General features: G+C 45.9%; 1 protein-coding gene and 1 long non-coding RNA gene across 3 annotated transcripts in view; both read left to right on the forward strand.

Annotated features, from left to right (window-relative positions):
- Nucleotides 1-1,725: 1,725 nt before the first annotated feature.
- Nucleotides 1,726-2,761, forward strand: LOC128774985 (uncharacterized). The gene is made up of 2 exons (XR_008419575.1): nucleotides 1,726-1,836; nucleotides 2,392-2,761. It is a non-coding gene; the product is annotated as an uncharacterized LOC128774985 (long non-coding RNA).
- An 8,183-nt stretch (nucleotides 2,762-10,944) lies between these two features.
- Nucleotides 10,945-18,195, forward strand: part of LARP4B (La ribonucleoprotein 4B) — a 92,434-nt gene continuing 85,183 nt past the window's right edge. Inside the window, exon 1 of one of the 2 annotated variants that reach the window (XM_053895774.1) lies at nucleotides 10,945-11,208. The gene's annotated coding sequence lies outside the window, so the exon portion shown is untranslated. Of the gene's footprint in view, nucleotides 11,209-11,671; nucleotides 12,083-18,195 lie in introns of those variants that run through there. The other variant, XM_019460921.2, reaches the window with a different exon arrangement.

Below are 18,195 nucleotides of genomic sequence, written 5' to 3' on the forward strand. Positions count from 1 at the left end.
CAGGTGTTCATCGAATGGTCCCGTTTTTTGGGGAGGAAGGGGGAGCGTATCAAGAAAAGCCACATCCACCTGCATTTAAGCAAATATGCTAGGATATGGTGATCTCAAGACAAAGAATTCTAATTTTTTTAATTAAAAAAACTTTAAGTTTATGTATTTAATTTGAAAGAGACAGAGACAGTGCAAGTGGTGCACTCTCTCATAGGGAGAGAGAATCACAAGCACAGAGCAAGCCTGACTCGGGACTCAAACTCACAAACCATGAGATCATGACCTGAGCTGAAATCAAGACTCGGATGCTTAACTGATGAGCCACCCAGGTGCTCAACAGAATTCTAATTTCAAGCAGACCTAAAATAACCTGTATCTGGGAAGCCTGGGTGGCTCAGCAGGTTGAGCGTCTCTCTCTCTCAAAATAGGTAAATAAACTTAAAATAAAATAACCTGTATCTTCATCAGTAAAGGTTATATAACCAGAGTTGTACTGACAGAACACATTAATGTCTTTGGGGAGAAGTGAAGCTATTGTTCTCTGAGTAAAGGTATTACAACTAACTGAATTTTATCAGAGAGCAATATATTAAGCCTGGTTAATTTTTTTAAATGTCTATTTATTTATTTTGAGAGAGAGAGAGAGAAAGGAACATGTGTGCATAAGCAGGGGAGGGGCAGAGAGAGGAAGAGAGAGGGAGGGAGAGAATTCCAAGCAGGCACTGAGCTGTCAGTGCAGAGCCCAACACAGGGCTCGAACCCAGGAACCATGAGATCATGACCTGAGCCGAAGTCAAGAGTCAGACACTTAACCTACTGAGCCCCGCAGGTGCCTACGTCTGGTTGATTCTTTATGTAGAAAACTACTTGTCTTCCACTTTGTTATGCTAAGGAAGGTACAGCAAATAAGTTTCCACGGAGTGAAATATGAAATTTCCACGATGGGATTTGCACACCCTGGGGCTGTGGAAAATGCGCAGACGCTGGAATTCTCGTCTGCGGTCTACTCACTGGCATGGGAATGTTGGGCATATGATTGTGCATCTCTGGGGTTCACCTTTAACAGATGTGGTGACTTACACTCCAGTGTCCTTGTGGGGATAGGAGATCCTGCGTGTGAGAAACACCTGACGCATCCGAAGTGGCAAAGAAATGCTATTGATAATTATTAATATGATTGCATAAAAGCACTTTGGATGGCTGGACAGAAGTCTGTCATGTGGACAGAAATGACAGAGGACAGCCACAGAGCAGCTCGCCCAACTTGCACAGGGCTCCCCACTCTCTCACGGTGCTCGCTCAGTCCTCCCCATTGAGGAAACCTCTCTCCTTTCTCCCTGCCCTCACTGCCTCATACTGCCATTTCTTTTCCCTTCGTGATGTCACAGCCAAACGTCTCGAAACAATGGCGTGTGGCAGAGACCTCCAGCTCAGGCCGTGGACACAGCAGTTGAGTGTTTGTCTCTACAGAGTAAATCCACCCGGTTCACACACGTACGGTAACCGTCTGCACTACAGATGAAACCAAGAACCGACAGAATCAGATACTTATAAATTTCAAATCGAGGAAGAAAGATTTGCAAATTAAGATACAATTTACAGCTATGCAATTAAGCCATATTTTTCCAAATATGGTTCCAAACTCAGCCTTTACACATAGTGAATTATACATGCGTGTATGGGGAGTTATTAGTTTGTGTTATTCACTTTTTTAAATTATGCTGTTTCAGATGCTTTGGAAAAGCAAAGAGCCCCAGGAGCAGTGTGAAAGCCAAGGAACAAGCTTCCGTTCCCTCACCCTCACTCGGTTCAGCTGTGCACCAGTCAATGGCAGTTGTGACCACGGTGAGTCACAAATTGATTTAAATATCGCAACTAGAATGAACAAAAGTAAAGCATGATAGAGGACATCAGAGAACACTGCACAAAGTAGGATAAATAGTACTTCGTGAAGCTTTAAAAAATTGTGGCAAGATATATATAAAATGTGCCATTTTAACCATTTTGAAGTGACGTTAACCACATTGATAGTGTTGTGCTACCATCACCAATATTTCATGAGACTCTTGCTGCGTGTGTGTGTGTGTGTGTAGTGGGCTGTGATATAAAATGTATTTCTTTTTTTTTAGAGGCCTGAGCTTGGGTGGCTCAGTCGGTTAAATGTCTGACTTCGACTCAGGTCATGATATCACAGTTCATGAGTTTGAGTCCCAGATCGGGCTCTGTGCTGACAGCTCGGGGCCTGGAACCTGCTTCAGATTCTGTGTCTCCCTCTCTCTCTGCCCCTCCTCCGCTCTTGCTCTGTTTCTCTTTCTAAAATAAATAAATATTAAAAAAATAAAATGTATTTCTTTTTTTTAAATAGACTATTTTTTTTAAGTGTATTTATTTATTTTTAAGGAGGGAGAGGCAGAGAGAGAGGAGCCCAAGCTGGCTCTGTGCTGTCAGTGTAGAGCCTGACTCGGGGCTCGGTCCCGCCAACCGAGACTGTGACCTGAGCTGAAATCAAGAATTGGATGATCAACCGACTGAGCCACCCAGGCGCCTCTAAAATGTATTTCTTACTGTGTGTCATGGTGTTTGTAAAAAGCATGAAAACTCTGCATTAGCTCACTTTTCATGTATGTAAAATAATGGGAAGGGCATTAACTATGAGACTTCAGTGGAACCCGAGTGGTAGAGAAACCCTCTACACCTAAAGACGAGGAGAAGATTCTAAACAAAAGTGTAAATTCAGATATTTGACCTAATGAAAGATTTGAAATGCGTATTTGTGTGTGTGTGTCCCACATTTGTTCACCCGATGGGTACGTGGGTGTTGTGCTCTGAGAGTAACACCCCCAGAGTTGGGCGGGGGGAAGGTCACCAAGTGTCATCCTTTGAAACCGAAGGTGAAAACGATGGACAGAAAGTGCCTGCTAGGTGGCAGCTCCCAACTGCAGTAACTGTCCCTGTCACCAAGGAGACCCAAGTGTTTCACTGAGTGGATTAAGGAAACAGTGTTTCCTACATCTAATCAGAGTGACTAAAATATATCCAGAGGAAAACACCATTGTGATAATGCCAATGTATGGAAAAGTATAATTCACCCAACTCTGGCATGTGGTATCTAAGGTTATAAAGTTGTCAAAACAAACAGACAAAGAAACAAAAATAGCTGTCACCATGGAATCCAGAAAAAAAAAAAGGTACAAGTGATAAGAATTCCATGTCTGCTGCATTTGCTTTATGTAGTGAATGGTGTTAGAAATAAAGGCAGCTCTGGGGCGCCTGGGGGGCTCAGTCCGTTAAGTGCCCAACTTCAGCTCAGGTCACGATCTCACGGTTTGTGGGTTCGATCCCCATATCGGGCTCTGTGCTGGCAGTGTGGAGACTGTCTGGGATTCTCTCTCTCTCTCCCTCTCTCTCTGCCCCTCCCCCCCCTTTCTGTCTCTCTCTCTCTCTCTCTCTCTCTCTCAAAATAAATAAATGAACTTAAAAAATAAATAAAGGTAGCTCACTAAGAATTGACAGAAGCTTATAGGAGGCTGGTGAGTGAGTTAGCAAAGTTGGGATGATCTCTGTTCAGCAAGCATTCACTAATACCAGTCACTGTGACAAATGGTGAAGGTGCAAATTCTAAGATCAAGCTCCTGCCTTTGCGAAGTTTATAATAAGCCAAAGATAAAGTGCACCCATAAGTGGGGTTTCTGTGCCTCACAGTGAGAGCTGTGTTACAGGTTCACCCCGCGTGGGGCGGGAGCATGAATGATGACCTGATCAGCTGGCAGTGGGTTGGAGGCGGGTATTCCGGGAAGTCTTCCTGGAGGAGGTCAAAGCGTCTGAGTTACGTCTTGGAAAGAATGGATGAGTACTGGCCAGAGGAAGAAGGGAGAGACAGAAGGGGAAACACACAGAGGTGCGGGTGGTTTAGTGTGCTCAGGGAAACTCTGGCTGGTTCCACGATCGGGGAGGGGAAATTTCAAGCCCCATCAGGTGGTTGTGGTTAATGTTTAAAAATGGAGCCTATTGTTACTTGGGGGCTCCCCTCTTCACAACAGGGAGGGCATCTTTGAGGACTGGGTGGGGGGTCTATTTCACAAAACAATGAGGCAGAGAGTCTTCATTAGAGAAATTTGCGAGGGGACACGCCCACTTGTCTGCAGACTTGTGTGCGCAACCGCGGGCACCTGGCGCCACCTGTGCTCAGCCTTCGTGAAGGGGCGGGGCCCCCAGCTCCAGGCGGGATGAGGCTCACCGAGGCAGGGGAATGACTGCCTGGAACACAGGCAGCACTGTCTAGACAGTGGCTCTCTCTCCCCTTGGAGGGATGCCTCTCATTTCTTCAGAAGTTGAGTGTTGAGGAATATCGGGTTAAAAAGAACATCTACTTTGCCAGGTCTGCGAGATTAAAATGTTCCTAAGTTAATAGTAAAAAACAAATGCTTATTAAGTCTAGTTCTCTGCCTGAAACATCCAAGCTGGGAAGTGTCTTCAGAATGTCTGTGTCTCGTCAAGTCCTTCCTTGTATGAAGCCACAGGCAGACAATCATGGCGAAGTGCAGTCTTTTCCCGGGCCTGGACTGATACTTGGGCCTTTCGGCACTGGGTGGGGCCGCTGTCCCAGAAGGGAATAGCGTGAGTCTAGGCTGTGGGTCCAGGCGGCACCCTCCGCCACCTGGGCTTACTTCCAAGGGAGACCCAAATCCAACCGCAGAGGCCTTGAAGGGCCAGCCTAGGTCATCATTGCGTGTCTTCACGCAGGAGCCAGCCTGAGGATGTCACAGAGCATGCTGCCTAACCTTCTCGAAAGAGAGTCCCTCTTTCCAGAATTCTGTACTCAGGTAACCTGCACCTCCCTTGCGGCCCCTCAGGGGTATGACTCTCCCTTCCCCTCACTCCTTGCCCTGAGGCCTCCCCCCGCTAGGCTGGCACCTGCTGGCATGCCCACCCACTCTCCCAGCCTTCCCAGCTTGGAGACCCAGGGGTCTCGCCCAGGACCCTCTTCTCTAGCCAGAAGGCTGTGGCATGCCCCGGGAGGCAGTCCTTGGCTTTCACTGCATTTGACCAGTACCTGTTCATGGACTATGCAAGATCTCTTCACCATGTTTTTATTATCATGGGGAATTTAAAACACATGCAGAAGAGGGGGGGAGTTTCAAGAACCCTCATCGTTGGAGCACCTGGGTGGCTCAGTCAGTTAAGCGGCCGACTTCGGCTCAGATCATAATCTTGTGGTCTGTGGGTTCAAGCTCCACGTCAGGCTCTTTGCTAGCAGCTCAGAGCCTGGAGTCTGCTTTGGATTCTGCGTCTCCCTCTCTCTCTGCCCCTCCCCTGCTTGCTCTCTGTCCCTCTCTCTCTCTCTCAAATAATAAACATTAATTTTTTTTTTTTTTAAAGAGCCCCAATCGTGAGGCGTCCATTATGGAGCTTCAACAATTTTCAACTCACCAGCCTGTCCCATTATTTCTTATATACTCCTACTGACCACTTTAGATGGTTTTGAAGCAAATCCTGGACATAATATCATATCATTCACCAATGCATCCATATCTCTAAAGGAAAAATCTCCATTTGAAGAGTTTCAAACTCACAGACAAGTTGTGACCGCTTACATATTCTACACCTAGATTTACCAGGTGTATTTCTGTGTATGTGTGTGTGTGCATCTCACTAAAGCATCTGAGAGAAACTTGCAGAGACCTTCACCAGTCACCCTTAAATACTTCAGTTTATATCTCCTATGACCAAAGAGATTCTCTTACACAGCCATGAAAGAAGTTAATAAATCATTCCAATTCAGGACACGTAACCTTGCTGATAAGACTGGGATAGAGGCCATACTGGAGTTCTGTGTCCATCATAGCAAATGTCACTGTGATCGAGCACCTGGCCTAGAGTTACACACTGCATTCACTTGCATATTTCCTCTGTTGCCTTTAGTTTGGAAAATCCCTCAACCTCTCACTGTCATTCCTGACCTTGATATTTTTGAAGATAATGGACATCTTAATTTTTGAGTTTGTAGGCCACCATTACTGGGAAAGCCAACTTTCAACTTGAGTCAGATGGGGTCCGCCATATGTATCCAGTATAAGAACATCCTTTCCCCCTTTGAAATTACTTAAGTGTAAGCAATTGATAAGCTGTGAAATGGCAACATAACCTGTTCCTCAACAACCTTCCCCCAATGATTTTAGCCTTTACCGATGATTCCTGCCAGAATATACCCCATGACAGCTCCAACATGGTCATGTTTCACTTTATTAGTCAGAATTCTACCATAAAGGAAAGCTTTCCCTTTTCCCTCCTCATTGCTGGTATATTTTTTACTTACCCATTATTTGGTATTTCTTAGTACAAACTCATGCATTCTTTATTTCCCCCAATGTATTCTAATGTATTACCGGTATTTTTCATTGTGATAGTTCCACCTAATTTGACTAAGCTAGTTCCTTATTGTATTTTTATTTTGGTGGCTTTTGGGGGCCAGAGAGCCACCAAAGCTTAAAACCTTTTTTGAATCCCCTCTTACCTCAGAATAAAATCTCCACTCACTGTGAAATCCTAAGTGAACCACAAAGACCCCTGAGATTCTTCCTTGTTTGCCCCTCCAGGCTCTTGTGCCTTCCACCCACCTTATCAACTAGGCTTTTTGCTTTGTCAGGTCAAATACTTCTGTTCTGATCTGGACTGGCCTTCCACTCCCTGCTGGGATGCTTATCAGCAGCTTCTCTACTCTGGTCTCTTTGGCCTTGGCTTACTTATCACTTTCTCTGATTCCTCCTCCAAGCTGTCTCTGGCCCCTTCTGTGCTTGCTCTCTGGGTACATAGTAACCTTCTCCCTCTTTATCCTTTCATGTCTGTTCACCTGCTTCCTGTGCTGTGCTGCTCTGTGCTGTCTCCCCAGCACTTAGCACAGCCCCTGATGGGGAGCAGGTACCTGGTGAGTTCTTGTTTACTTAAGAATAAGTGAATAGTTCTAAATTATTTGGAATAAAGTTTGAGCAGTGTGCTTAAGCCACAATGAGCTTGCTAACATATGTAATTTTCAATGATGATATACACAATGAAGAAAAAGTGTTTATTTTTTCACAGGAAATGTTGGGAGAATAAAAGAAAAAAATGTTCTCAGATACTCACTGAAATTCAGGCCTTTAATAAGAGAAAAGTATCTTGTTTTTTTCTGTTGGTTAATTCAACAGACATTTATTAAGGAGGTACAATGCCACCCCACACACATGGGGCTAGATATCACACATGGTTTCTGCCCTTGTGCAACTGACCACTGTTGGGGTTGGCTGGCGTGTAAATGGCAAGTTCTAGCAGCTTTGATAGAGCTATGAGTAAGAGTGCTATGAGGACCCAGAAAGGAAGCCAACTGTCTCAGAGGAAAAGATTTAAATGGTTGACATTTGAGCTGTACCTTGAAAATGAAGCTAGATTTTACCAGAAGTGGAAGAGACAAGGGACACTCCAGGCAGAGGAAAATACATACAGATGGAGGGCACTGAAGAAGCCATGTGCCCAGAAGTGAAATGAGGCTCCAGGCTCAGCTCTGCAGGCAGCAGACGCCTGGGAGCCAGGCTCCTCCTCCTCCATTGTTTAACAGGATTGTCAGTAAAGTGTGTCCTACAGTGTAAAAGCCTGTACTGTATTCATGACTACAGCCGGTGACATCCCAGTGTCTTAAGAAATGCTTGTCATGTGGATGTGATGAAGGTCAGGTGTCTAACTCTGGGGCAGGAAGAGATGTATGGGGACCAATTTGTGAAGGCTGGTCCATAAAACACAACTTGGACTTCCCCCCAAGGGCCGACAATCAGGGGAGGAGGATGAGGAGGCTCTTTAAGGAGATGTGTGTTGGCACAATGGGTGGTAGAGTGAGTATATAGGAAAAAGATTGGCCACTGTGCTATTGAAACAAGTCAGGAGAGAGGTAATAGCAAGCAAAACCTTCCTAAGGGGGAGGAATTATTTCTTAGGATAGGTAGAACTTGTAATGGTGTGACATGGGAAGTGAGAGGGTACATGGGCTGCGATATTTATGCTAACATGTTTTTTAAAAGTGATTTTTTCTAAGCAGAGATGCCATAAAAATGTGTTTTAGGTTATAACCTCACATTCCAGGGTGAAAATGGATGTTTCTTTTGAAACACAGGTCAAAAAAATCATAGGGGAACAAAAAAACAGTTTTTCTTTTATTTTGTAAATTTAATTTTATTTGTTTTTAGTTCCAACACAGTTCACACAGTGTTATATCAGTTTCAGGTGTACAACATAATAATTCAACAGTTCTTCTTGATAAGTGTACTCTTAATCGTCATCACTTATTTCCCCCATCCCCCACCCACTCTCCTCTGGTGACCATCAGTGTGTCCTCCACAGTTAAGCGTCTGTTCCTTGGTTTGTCTATGCCTCTTTTTTTCCTTTGCTTATTTGGTTTCTTAAATTCCACATGTGAGTGAAATCCTGTGGTATCTTTCTCTTATTTCACTTACCATTATACTGTCTAGCTCCATCCACGTTGTTGCAAATGGCAAGATTTCATTCATTTTTATGACTGAGTAATATTCCATTGTGTATATACACCGCATCTTCTTTATCCATTCATCAGTTGATGGACACTTGGGTTCTCTCCATAGTTTGGCTATTGTTGATAACACCGCTACAAACATCAGGGTGCACATCTCCCTTTAAATTAGTGTTCTCACATTCTTTGGGTAAATACCTAGGAGTGCGATTGCTGGATTGTAGGGTAAATTCTATTTTTGACTTTTGGAGGCAACTCCATACTGTTTTTCACAGCAGCTGCACGAGTTTGCATTCCCACCAACAACAGTGCATGAGGGTTCCCTTTTCTGCGTCCTCACCAGCACCTGTTGTTTCTTGTGTTGTTGATTTTAATCATTCTTTTTTTCAAGTTTGTTTATTTATTTTGAGAGAGAGAGAGCGGGGGAGGGGCAGAGGGAGGGAGAGAGAGAATCCCAAGCAGGCTCCATGCTGTCGGGAACCATGAAATGATGGCCTGAGCTGAGATCAAGAGTCCCGTGCTGAACCAGTAGAGCCACACAGGCACCCCGATTTTAGCCATTCTGACAGGGGTGAGGTGATATCTACAAAAAGCATTTTGATCGAGGAAGGATCACACAACGTGAGTACAAAATAAGAGATGTCATGTCAACATGAAGTATCCCCGTATCACTTAGGTTCCTGGTTTTTTCTGTAATTCAGGAACTTATCTGTGTACCGTAATGTCTGCCTGAATGTAGACATAAGCAAGATGGTGAAAGCGTAATTCACCGTCTTTAGGGAATTCTTGATTGGTCCAAGGAGGTCCACGTCACCGGGCCTAGGGGTGAGTTCAGCAGCAGAGAGGAGGGGCCTGAGTCCAGAACATTATAGGAGCAGTTATGCACATAGAGCCCACCTGAGAAAGGCTCCCCCGCCCGCCCCACCGGTGCTCTTGGGAAGCGTGTTTTGTTTTTGTTTTTTTGTGTTTTAAGTTTATTCTGAGAGGGAGAGAGTGTGAGTGAGCAGGGCAGGGGCAGAGGGACAGAGAAAATCCCAAGCTGGTTGTCACACCCCACACAGAGCTCAAACCCTGGACCTGAGCTGAAATCAAGGGCTGGGTGCTCGAGACTGAGCCCCCGGGGCTTTAAACGCTACACTTAGTGCTTTCAGTGTTGGAGGGAATTTCAGCCCTCGGAGGTTTTTATTTTTAAAGTCTTGCCATGAAGGGGCATCTGGGTGGCTCAGTCGGTTAAGCGTCAGACTTCGGCTCAAGTCACGATCTCACAGCTTGTAAGTTCGAGCCCCGCATGGGGCTCTGTGCTGACAGCTCAGAGCCTGGAGCCTGCCTCGGATTCTGTGTCTCCCTCGCTCTCTGCCCTTCCTTTGTTACTTCTCTCTCTCTCTCAAAAATAAACATTAAAAAAAAAAAAAAAAAAAAGTCTTGCCGTTAATATCACTATGTAGTGTGCAAGCTCCTTAGAGCCGGGAGGTGACATGGTCACACAGCAAAGTGCACCCAACACCAGGGCCTGAGGACGCGCCGGGCCCTGAGGACGCGGAAGTCCAAGCGCACACCTGCATGCACACGTCCCTCCGCAGCACGAATGGGAAGCACAGGTGCAGGGACAGGCTGGGCAGTGACCAGAAAACACCTTCAGTACGTGTGAACTCCTGTAATGGGACTAATTCAAATGTCCACGTCCATACGTCCATACGATCAGTGCTCAGTAGGGAGCCGGCTTCAAGGAGGTGAACACACTTGTCTTCCGTCCCCGCACCACGGGTGTGGGTGGGTGACACAATGTGACTCGAGACCCGAGAGAGCCCGCAGCACGGAGCTGACGCCCAGCGCCCCGGGGCTCTCTGGGGCCCAACCTGCGCCTGGGCGGACCGGGCGGGAGCGGGGGGAGAAGTGGTGTGTGGGTGTGTCTGTTCAGGCACTGAGGGGCAGGGGTCTGCGGGCGCGGTCGCCATCCCAGGGTGAGGGGGAGACCGGGTCGCGGTCCTAGGGTGAAGGGGGGACGGGGTCGCGGTCCCGGGGTGAGGGGGGGACGGGGTCGCGGTCTCGGGCGAGGGGGTCGGGGGTCGGGGGTCGTGGTCTTGGGAGGCGGGGACCGGGGTGCCGGGAGACGGCCATCTGCTAGCAAGGCGGAGGTCGCAGGACTACGCTACGGCGCCGCCTCCTCAAGTCGCAGCGGGGGCGGTGGGGACCGAGGGGACGGAGGGGCGGGGCGGGGTTGCGTGCGCGCCCGCGCCAATCACAAGCGCAGCCGGGAGGGGCGCGCGCACGGAAAGGCCGGGAAGCAGAGGGGAGGGCCGGGCGCCGCACGCAGCCAATCGGGACGCCGCGCTGCCATGACGAGAGGCTCTCCCGGGCGTAGAGCGCCAGTCGGCGGGCCTGGCCGCTGAGTCCGAGGGCGCGCGGGTGCGCGGGCGCGCGAGGCGGGACTTCCGCCGAGCCCCGGAAGTGGGAGCTGTGTGTTCTCATGCGAACGGGAAGGAGCGTTGGGGCGCCGGAGTCGCGAGGTTGAGACATTTTCGGGCCCGAAACGGGAAGGAGCCGCCGCCGCCCGCCGCCAGCCCGCGCCGCGCCGCCCCCGCCGCTCGTCCGGGCCGGCCGCGCCCTCCCCGCCCCTCCCTCTCGGCCCCGTCCGCGTGTGGCGCGGTCGCCGGGCACCGGGGCTGCGGCGGTCGGCGGCCGGGCGGCGGCGGCGCTGCTGACAGGTGAGCGCGGCAGGCGGCGAGCGGGCCGCTCCGTCCTCTCCGCTTCCCGCTTGGAGCCGGGCCGCCGCCTCGGACCCGCGCCGCGCCCGCCTGTCACGGGCCGCCATCTTCCCGGAGGACGCGGCGGCGGGCGGCGGGCGGGCCGGACGGGGCCGGGCGGCGGGCAGGGCCGCGGTGGCGGGGCCGCGCCGGGCTGCGGGGCCCGGGTGCAAGGCCGGGGGTCGGGGCCGGGGCGCGGGGGTCGGGGGTGGGAGTCGGGGGCGTGGGGGTCGGGGCCGGGAGTCGGGGCCGGGGGCGTGGGGGTCGGGGCCGGGCCAGCGCCGCCGTCCGGCCCGCACTGCAGAGGCCTCGCCCTGCCCTCCGCCCCGGGCCCAGGCCCAGGCCCCGGCGGCCGGCCGGGCGGGGAGGGGACGGGGTCATTCGGACCAGGAAGTGGGGATCCTGTTGCTCCGGGTGTGTCTGGGGAGCTCCCGTTCTCCTCTCGATGGGCTTGAGCAGAGGCGGGTTCTGAAGGAATTAGAGAGAAATCAAATCTAAGGATGCCCTGCGTTCGAACTAGGACCACGGTACACTGTGGTGAAAAGGACAGGTCAGCAGTCTCTTACCACCTGCGTCTCAGTCGTGTCCAGTCAGAACGTAAACTTAAGATTTCGGCGCAGTTTTGTGTTGCATGTTCGTTTCTTATTTTTATGTAAAACGGCCTTTAATTTTGGATGAGATGCAACTAGAAAATTATCCGTAGGGTAACTCTTAAGCGTTCGACACCGTCTTCCTGGCTGCACTGTAATTTGTCCTAATCTTAAACGGAAGTTTGAAGTTTTGGATAACTGAGGAAACCGAACGATTTCGCTGCACTGTGCAGGGAAATTACTTGGTAAGTGTGAGGGTTTTAAAAAAGGATAATGCCAACTCGAAGACGAATGTTGTAAGTGTACAAATTACTTTCCCTTTCGAAAGTTTTTTTTTTTTCTTAATGCTATTTATAAAGTTGGTCTCTTAAGTTGTGTTAAGAATTTAAAATGCACTTGAAATAGGTGCTAAGTTGTCCTTTGCAAAAGGGGGGGGAGGGGAAGAGATGTTCCCTGGTGCACTGTGTGAGCAATGTGCAATTTCCATACTTCCCCACCTGCCCGGCTCCCTCTAATTTACAGTCAGGGTAATTTACAGAAGTTGAAATGGTTGTGTCTTTTTCGCTTTCCTCTGTATTTAGTATAGGGACAGGCAGTTTGATGAAACAAGCTATAAGAGAGATCTCTCGACTGGAGTTTGCTTGGGTTGCTAAAGTGAAGCATCAGATTAGCAAATTTATTATTCAACCATAAAGTTGATTTGTGTATTTCCCTTTGAAACTTGCCTGTGGTTAGAGATAAATTTCATCCTGTATTTTGAAACATTAATGTGACTTGACTTATTTACATGGAAGAATGGCATGGTGTCTTACGGGTTGGAAATGACTTACCCTCTTGGTGCTTCACTGGCCATCTCTAGAAGGGGTAATAATGTCAGCCTCTTAGGGTTGTTGTGACAAGTTGGGTGTTTTACTATTCATTAACCTATTAATAGAAATTAATAATAAGTTCTTATTAAAACTTGAAAATGTTTACCTTATTACTATTTTCAATATTCGGTGATTGTCAATTTTAATAAAAAATTGAAAAATGCTTTGGAGAGTTTTTGTTTTGGTGTGTTTTGGTTGTTTGTTTTTGCTTGATCACATGTATCTGGGCAGAGAAAGCAGATTCTGAGGATAAAATGTGTATTTTGAGAAAGCAGTTACACTATGTTTGAGTAGAAGCCAGAGAGAAAATAGATGATAATGCAAGTGCTAGCGTTCATTTTAACGTGTTTTCGTGGAAGAGTAGATGAAATTAAATGGCAGCATGTTCAGGGAGATAGTGATTTTATTTAGGGTTCCCAGGGATTGTGCTTTAAAGGAAGTTGAGAGTTGGAGAATTTATTGAACTTAATATGATTTCCACCAATAAGCATGAGTTTTGACAAATACATACTTAACCTCTGTGGACACATTTTAGTGACTTGTTTGTATGAAGCAGTCTTCATATAGAAAACGTAAGTCTAAAATATGAAAAGTGCGAGTTGGGAGCACCAGGTTGTTAACAGTAATACAATAAACAGTACCTTCAGGTAGTTTAACTCCTGTTAAGTAGATTTGCAACAGTATTTACAAGTTTTTGTAGTGCTAGACCTGTGGTCCCATTTACCAAGTGCGAAGTGCCTGACTCCTTCCACTCTTATTTCAAAGTGTAGTGCTGGATTCATACTTTCCATAGTGATAAGTGGGATCATAATTTTGGTCTTCTAATTTTAGTAACATGTGGTCTCTTTATGATGGTCCCTGGAGATTGTTGAAAGCAGTATGGATCCATGTTACTTTAAGTTGTGTTTGTTATTGCCCTCCCCTTAAAGGCACAAGTTTTAAATACGCTTGCATAACCTCATGGTTGTGCTCTTAGAATTCTCTCGTACTGGGGCCCCTGGGTGGCTCAGTCAGTTAATTGCCGACTTCAGTTCAGGTCATGATCTCGCGGTCCGTGAGTTCAAGCCCTGCGTCGGGCTCTGTGCTGACAGCTCGGGGCCTGGAGCCTGTTTCAGATTCTGTGTCTCCCTCTCTCTCTGCCCCTCCCCCGTTCATGCTCTGTCTCTCTCTGTCTCAAAAATAAATAAACATTAAAAAAAATTTTTTTTTTAAATAAAAAAAAAAGAATTCTCTCGTACTTAAGTATTTCTTTCAGTTTGGTAAATGCCAGAAAATCTCCGTGTGTTCTTGTAATTCCTCCTAAAAGGCCATTGACTGAACCTTTTTCTTATGGACAGGAGAAAACAAACACTGAGGTAGTTTTTATAGAAAATACATAGTTAAAAACTTGCTGGGCTTTGTTGCTTTTGCTCTTTTGTAAAACTTTATTCCTTTAAAGAGTTCTCTTTTTTTGTCAGAGCTAATTTTAGAGTACACAGTAAATGAGGCACTGCCTTCTGAGAGAGAGAGAAAACTCACCAGATCTGATTGTAGTTTAGTTCAGCTCAGACTGTTTGCTAATTGTTGTACTTGCTAATACCTTTGGAGCTACTCTACTTCTCCTGGAGTTACCTTGACTAGAAAATGAATTTCTTTATTAGAATATGGAATTGTAAAGTGAAAAACCATTAGGTTCTCTTATTAGAAGGAAGATAATTCCAATGTGGAAATGTTTTTTTGGTTTTTTTTTTGCTAACGATCTAACACTTTGTTTTTCCTGTATGTAAATAAATGTCTTTAACCTTAGGAACAGGTAAGAAAAGTATTAACTCCGCTCATGTCTCCTTCCCTTCTTACCTTCCTCCACCCCCAAGGCCCTCTTGTCCCTTTAATGCTTTCATAAACTGACTTTTCACCATTTTCCTAGTAAGCTGCCTTCACTTAGTTAATAAGGGCTGCAGGTGAGTGATGCCACCACTTTTGCATCTCCTGTCGCAGTTTGATTTTGTCTTTAGTGTCCGTCCTACTTCCCTGGTAGTGAGACCTGGGTCACAGAGTGAATTGTATAACGTGAAGGACATTTCATAATTTGACTCAAATTTAAAAGCATGCTACTTGATTTTTAGGGAGACTTTGATAATCCTTAAGATGAGACTTAGTCTTCACTGAAAATGTTCTTTATGAAGTCTAATATGCAAATTTTTTGGTTTAAAAACTTATAAATTAGGATAGTATTTGTGTGACAGAAATAACATGTCTCTTTTTTACAGCACACCGTTTTAGTCACACTATGGCTAGAGGCTGCTTTAAAAGCATATCCTGTTTGTTAGGCCCTTTTTAAAAACTCCTCTGTGACTGTCCCCTGCCTAAATAAGAAACGCCCAGGGGCCTGGCTCCAGGGGCCTTGGCATTTCTGCATCCTCCTTGCTGGCCAGGCCACCTTTGCTTGGCCTGAACTGACCACTGCCTCTACCTCAGGACCGTGATGTTGGAGATAGTGCTGCCTCTGCTCCCCATAGTTTCTTTGCTTGAAATTGAATGTCTTTTTTTAAATTTATTTTTTCTTAACTTTGCTCTTTAATCCATCCTTATAAGGGTATTTCAGGAGTCCTTCAAGAATCCTTGCCTTAATTTCTAAAGTCGTGCTTAGTTCCTCTCTGTTTCTGTATCACCTTAGGCACAGCCCCTAATTAAGTAAAGCTCCTTGTGGGTGAGATGCTTTTTTTGTAACCTCTTTGCCAAGCTCAGGTCCAGGCCCCCCATACAGATCTTCCTCAACTTAGGATGGGCTTATGTCCTGATAGGCCTCTTGTAAGTTGAAAATGTTGTTAAATCAAAAATGTATTTAATACACCTAACCTTGAACCTCACAGCTTAGCCTTATTTACTGTAAACATGTTCAGAACACTTACATTAGCCCGCGGTTGGGCAAAATGCTCTAACACAAAGCCTGTTTGATTATGAAGTGGTGACTGTCTCTTGTGTCATTCATCGAATATTGAAAGTGACGAACAGAATGGCGGTGTGGGTACAGTTGTTACTCTCACGGTCATGGGGCTGTCTGTCTGGGAGCCTGCTGGCTGGGAACAAGGTGGAAATTCAAAATTTGAGGTACAGCTTCTATTGAATGTGTATCACTTCTGCACCATCGTGAAGTTGAAAACTTGTATGTTGAAACATAAATTGGGGGCCCTCTGTGGATGTTTAGTAAACTAACTGGATGGAAAAAGGTGTGTCTGAAGACACCTCTCGCTTGGTTGTAGGGAAATGACTTGCGGATAGTAGTTGCATGCCTGTGTAACAGACACGAGAATCTTCACTTGAAATGAATGCAGTGGAAAGTGCATGGTTGTATTTACAAAATGTTAGTGGTTTGATAGCTCTATCTAGTGCTTGCCGTGTTTTAGATGGACTCATTTAATTACGTGACCTAGATTGTACTCTTTCTCAGTCTTTAGAAATGTGCCCCCTGTTTAATAACAAATGTTTCTTCATTTGGCTTTAAAATGAAAACAAATTATATTAGCCCAAACAAAGCAATTTACAATAGTGAAAATGTATTTTTAAACTTAAGTGGATTTTTCCATTTTTCATTCCCTGTGGAGAGTCATTGCTGCAGGGCCGGGTAGGGATGTAAGATAAGGGCTCATGCCTTCTTTGAGGAGGTGTTTTGATCGGTGGGACGTGCGCAGTACAAAGACAAATGATACCAGAGCTTTAGAGCTCTTCTCTAGGGCTTGTGGTCTAGAAGGATCTAGAAGGGAAAGTGTGTTGTTTTATTTAGAGGAATGCAGGCAGGCATTTGGGTTCTTGAAGCTTCCATCCACAAAACTTGTTGATGGCTCTCAGCACACACTCCCTCGAGTAGTCTAGCTGTTACTGTTATATTACTACAGCAGGTCCTATGGCCGGCCCCCTGATCTCCGTTCCCTTATTTCTCTTTGTAGCTCTTATTATACTGTAATGTTCCAAGTAATTTCCATGTTTTTTTTTTTTTTTTTAATGTTTGTTTATTTTTGAGAGAGATAAGAGGGCGAGCAGGGGAAAGGCAGAGAGAGACAGACACAGGGAGAGACAGGATCCTGGGCAGGCTCCACGCTGTCAGCACAGAGCCAGATGCAGGGCTCAAACTCATGAACCGTGAGATCATGATGTGAGCTGAAACCAGGAGTCGGACTGAGCCGACATTAACCGACTGAGCCACCTAGGCGCCCCTGTAACTTCATATTTTATGTATGGTGCTTGAAAGTTAACTTTCTGAGGTTGAGGGTTTCTGTTTTCTTCAGTGACATGCACCTAGACCTTTGAACAGTACAGAGTATTCACTGAATAATTTATGAATAAATCTTAGGGTTATAATGGTGAGCAGAAGGGATGGATTGCTCTCCTTTCTGGAGCTTACTGTCCACTGAGGGACGTAGATAACCAATGAGCACGTATGAGAGCCATACATTGTGTTGGCCTTGTAGGCCTTGAGGGGCCAGGAGGCTCCCTTAGGAAGAGTGCAGTAGGGCGGGGGTAGCCGGCCATGGAAACAAGATGGGTGCACAGCATTAATGAGCACAGCGTTTGGAGGAATAATTTGAATGAGGCTGAGTAAAGAAGGGGTCAGACGAGGTAGCAGCTGGATCGCATGGGATCTGAGAGATCTCCGCATAGGTGAGAATTTTGCTCTGTGTCTTCAGAACAATAGAAAGCAGTTGGAGGGTTTTCAGCAGGAGAATTCCATGACTATTGCCTTTTTAAGCAATCTTACTCCGATTTATGGAGAGTGGCATGGGGAGAAAGGAAAGGGCACACACAGATGGGTATTACTTGGCCCTGAGGTGGAGGGCCCTCGTGTTTATGTTGTGTTTATCACAGTGCAAAGGTCAAGCCCTGGGCGAAATGAAGACTAGCTTGTTTAGGAACTTTTTCATTTATATTAAACATAATGTGTAAAACAATATTTTAAAAATTTGCCTTAAGTTTGCTTGTGTTTATCAGTTGTAAAGTATATTTGTTATTTCAGCTTTTATTAAGACAGAATAATTAAGAGATTCCTTTTTTAGAAACTTCTGAAGAATGAGAACATTCTGTTTTCAGATTTCGAAAAGTTTTGTTTTATTGTCAAAGTTCAAAATACAAGGATAAAAACATAGTGACTGGTTTGATACAGATTTACAAGTTGCCTGAGTTTACAAGTTGATTATATCTCTCTGAACATGTTAAAAAACCCCTTTTCAAATATTTTATTCTGAAAATATCGTGTCCTTTAAAACCAGTTCTTTAAAGATTACTTTCTGAACATTTTTCTTTGTTAATTATGTTATTTCTCTGTATTTCATTGTTAAATTTTACCATCTGTGTAATTTCTCCTTACCATATATAACGTATGTATCCTCAGAGAGCTTGTAGTACTGTATAGCTGCCAGGCTCTTTCCAACTCTGCAGAGTCACAGAATCACAGAATAGCAGGAACATTTACTTATTTATTTATTTATTATTTTGAAAGAGAGACCGCACAAGTG

This window comes from Panthera pardus, unplaced genomic scaffold, assembly GCF_024362965.1.
Source record: "Panthera pardus isolate Hobbes unplaced genomic scaffold, ASM2436296v1 HiC_scaffold_6, whole genome shotgun sequence".
In the NCBI taxonomy this organism is placed as follows: domain Eukaryota; kingdom Metazoa; phylum Chordata; class Mammalia; order Carnivora; family Felidae; genus Panthera; species Panthera pardus.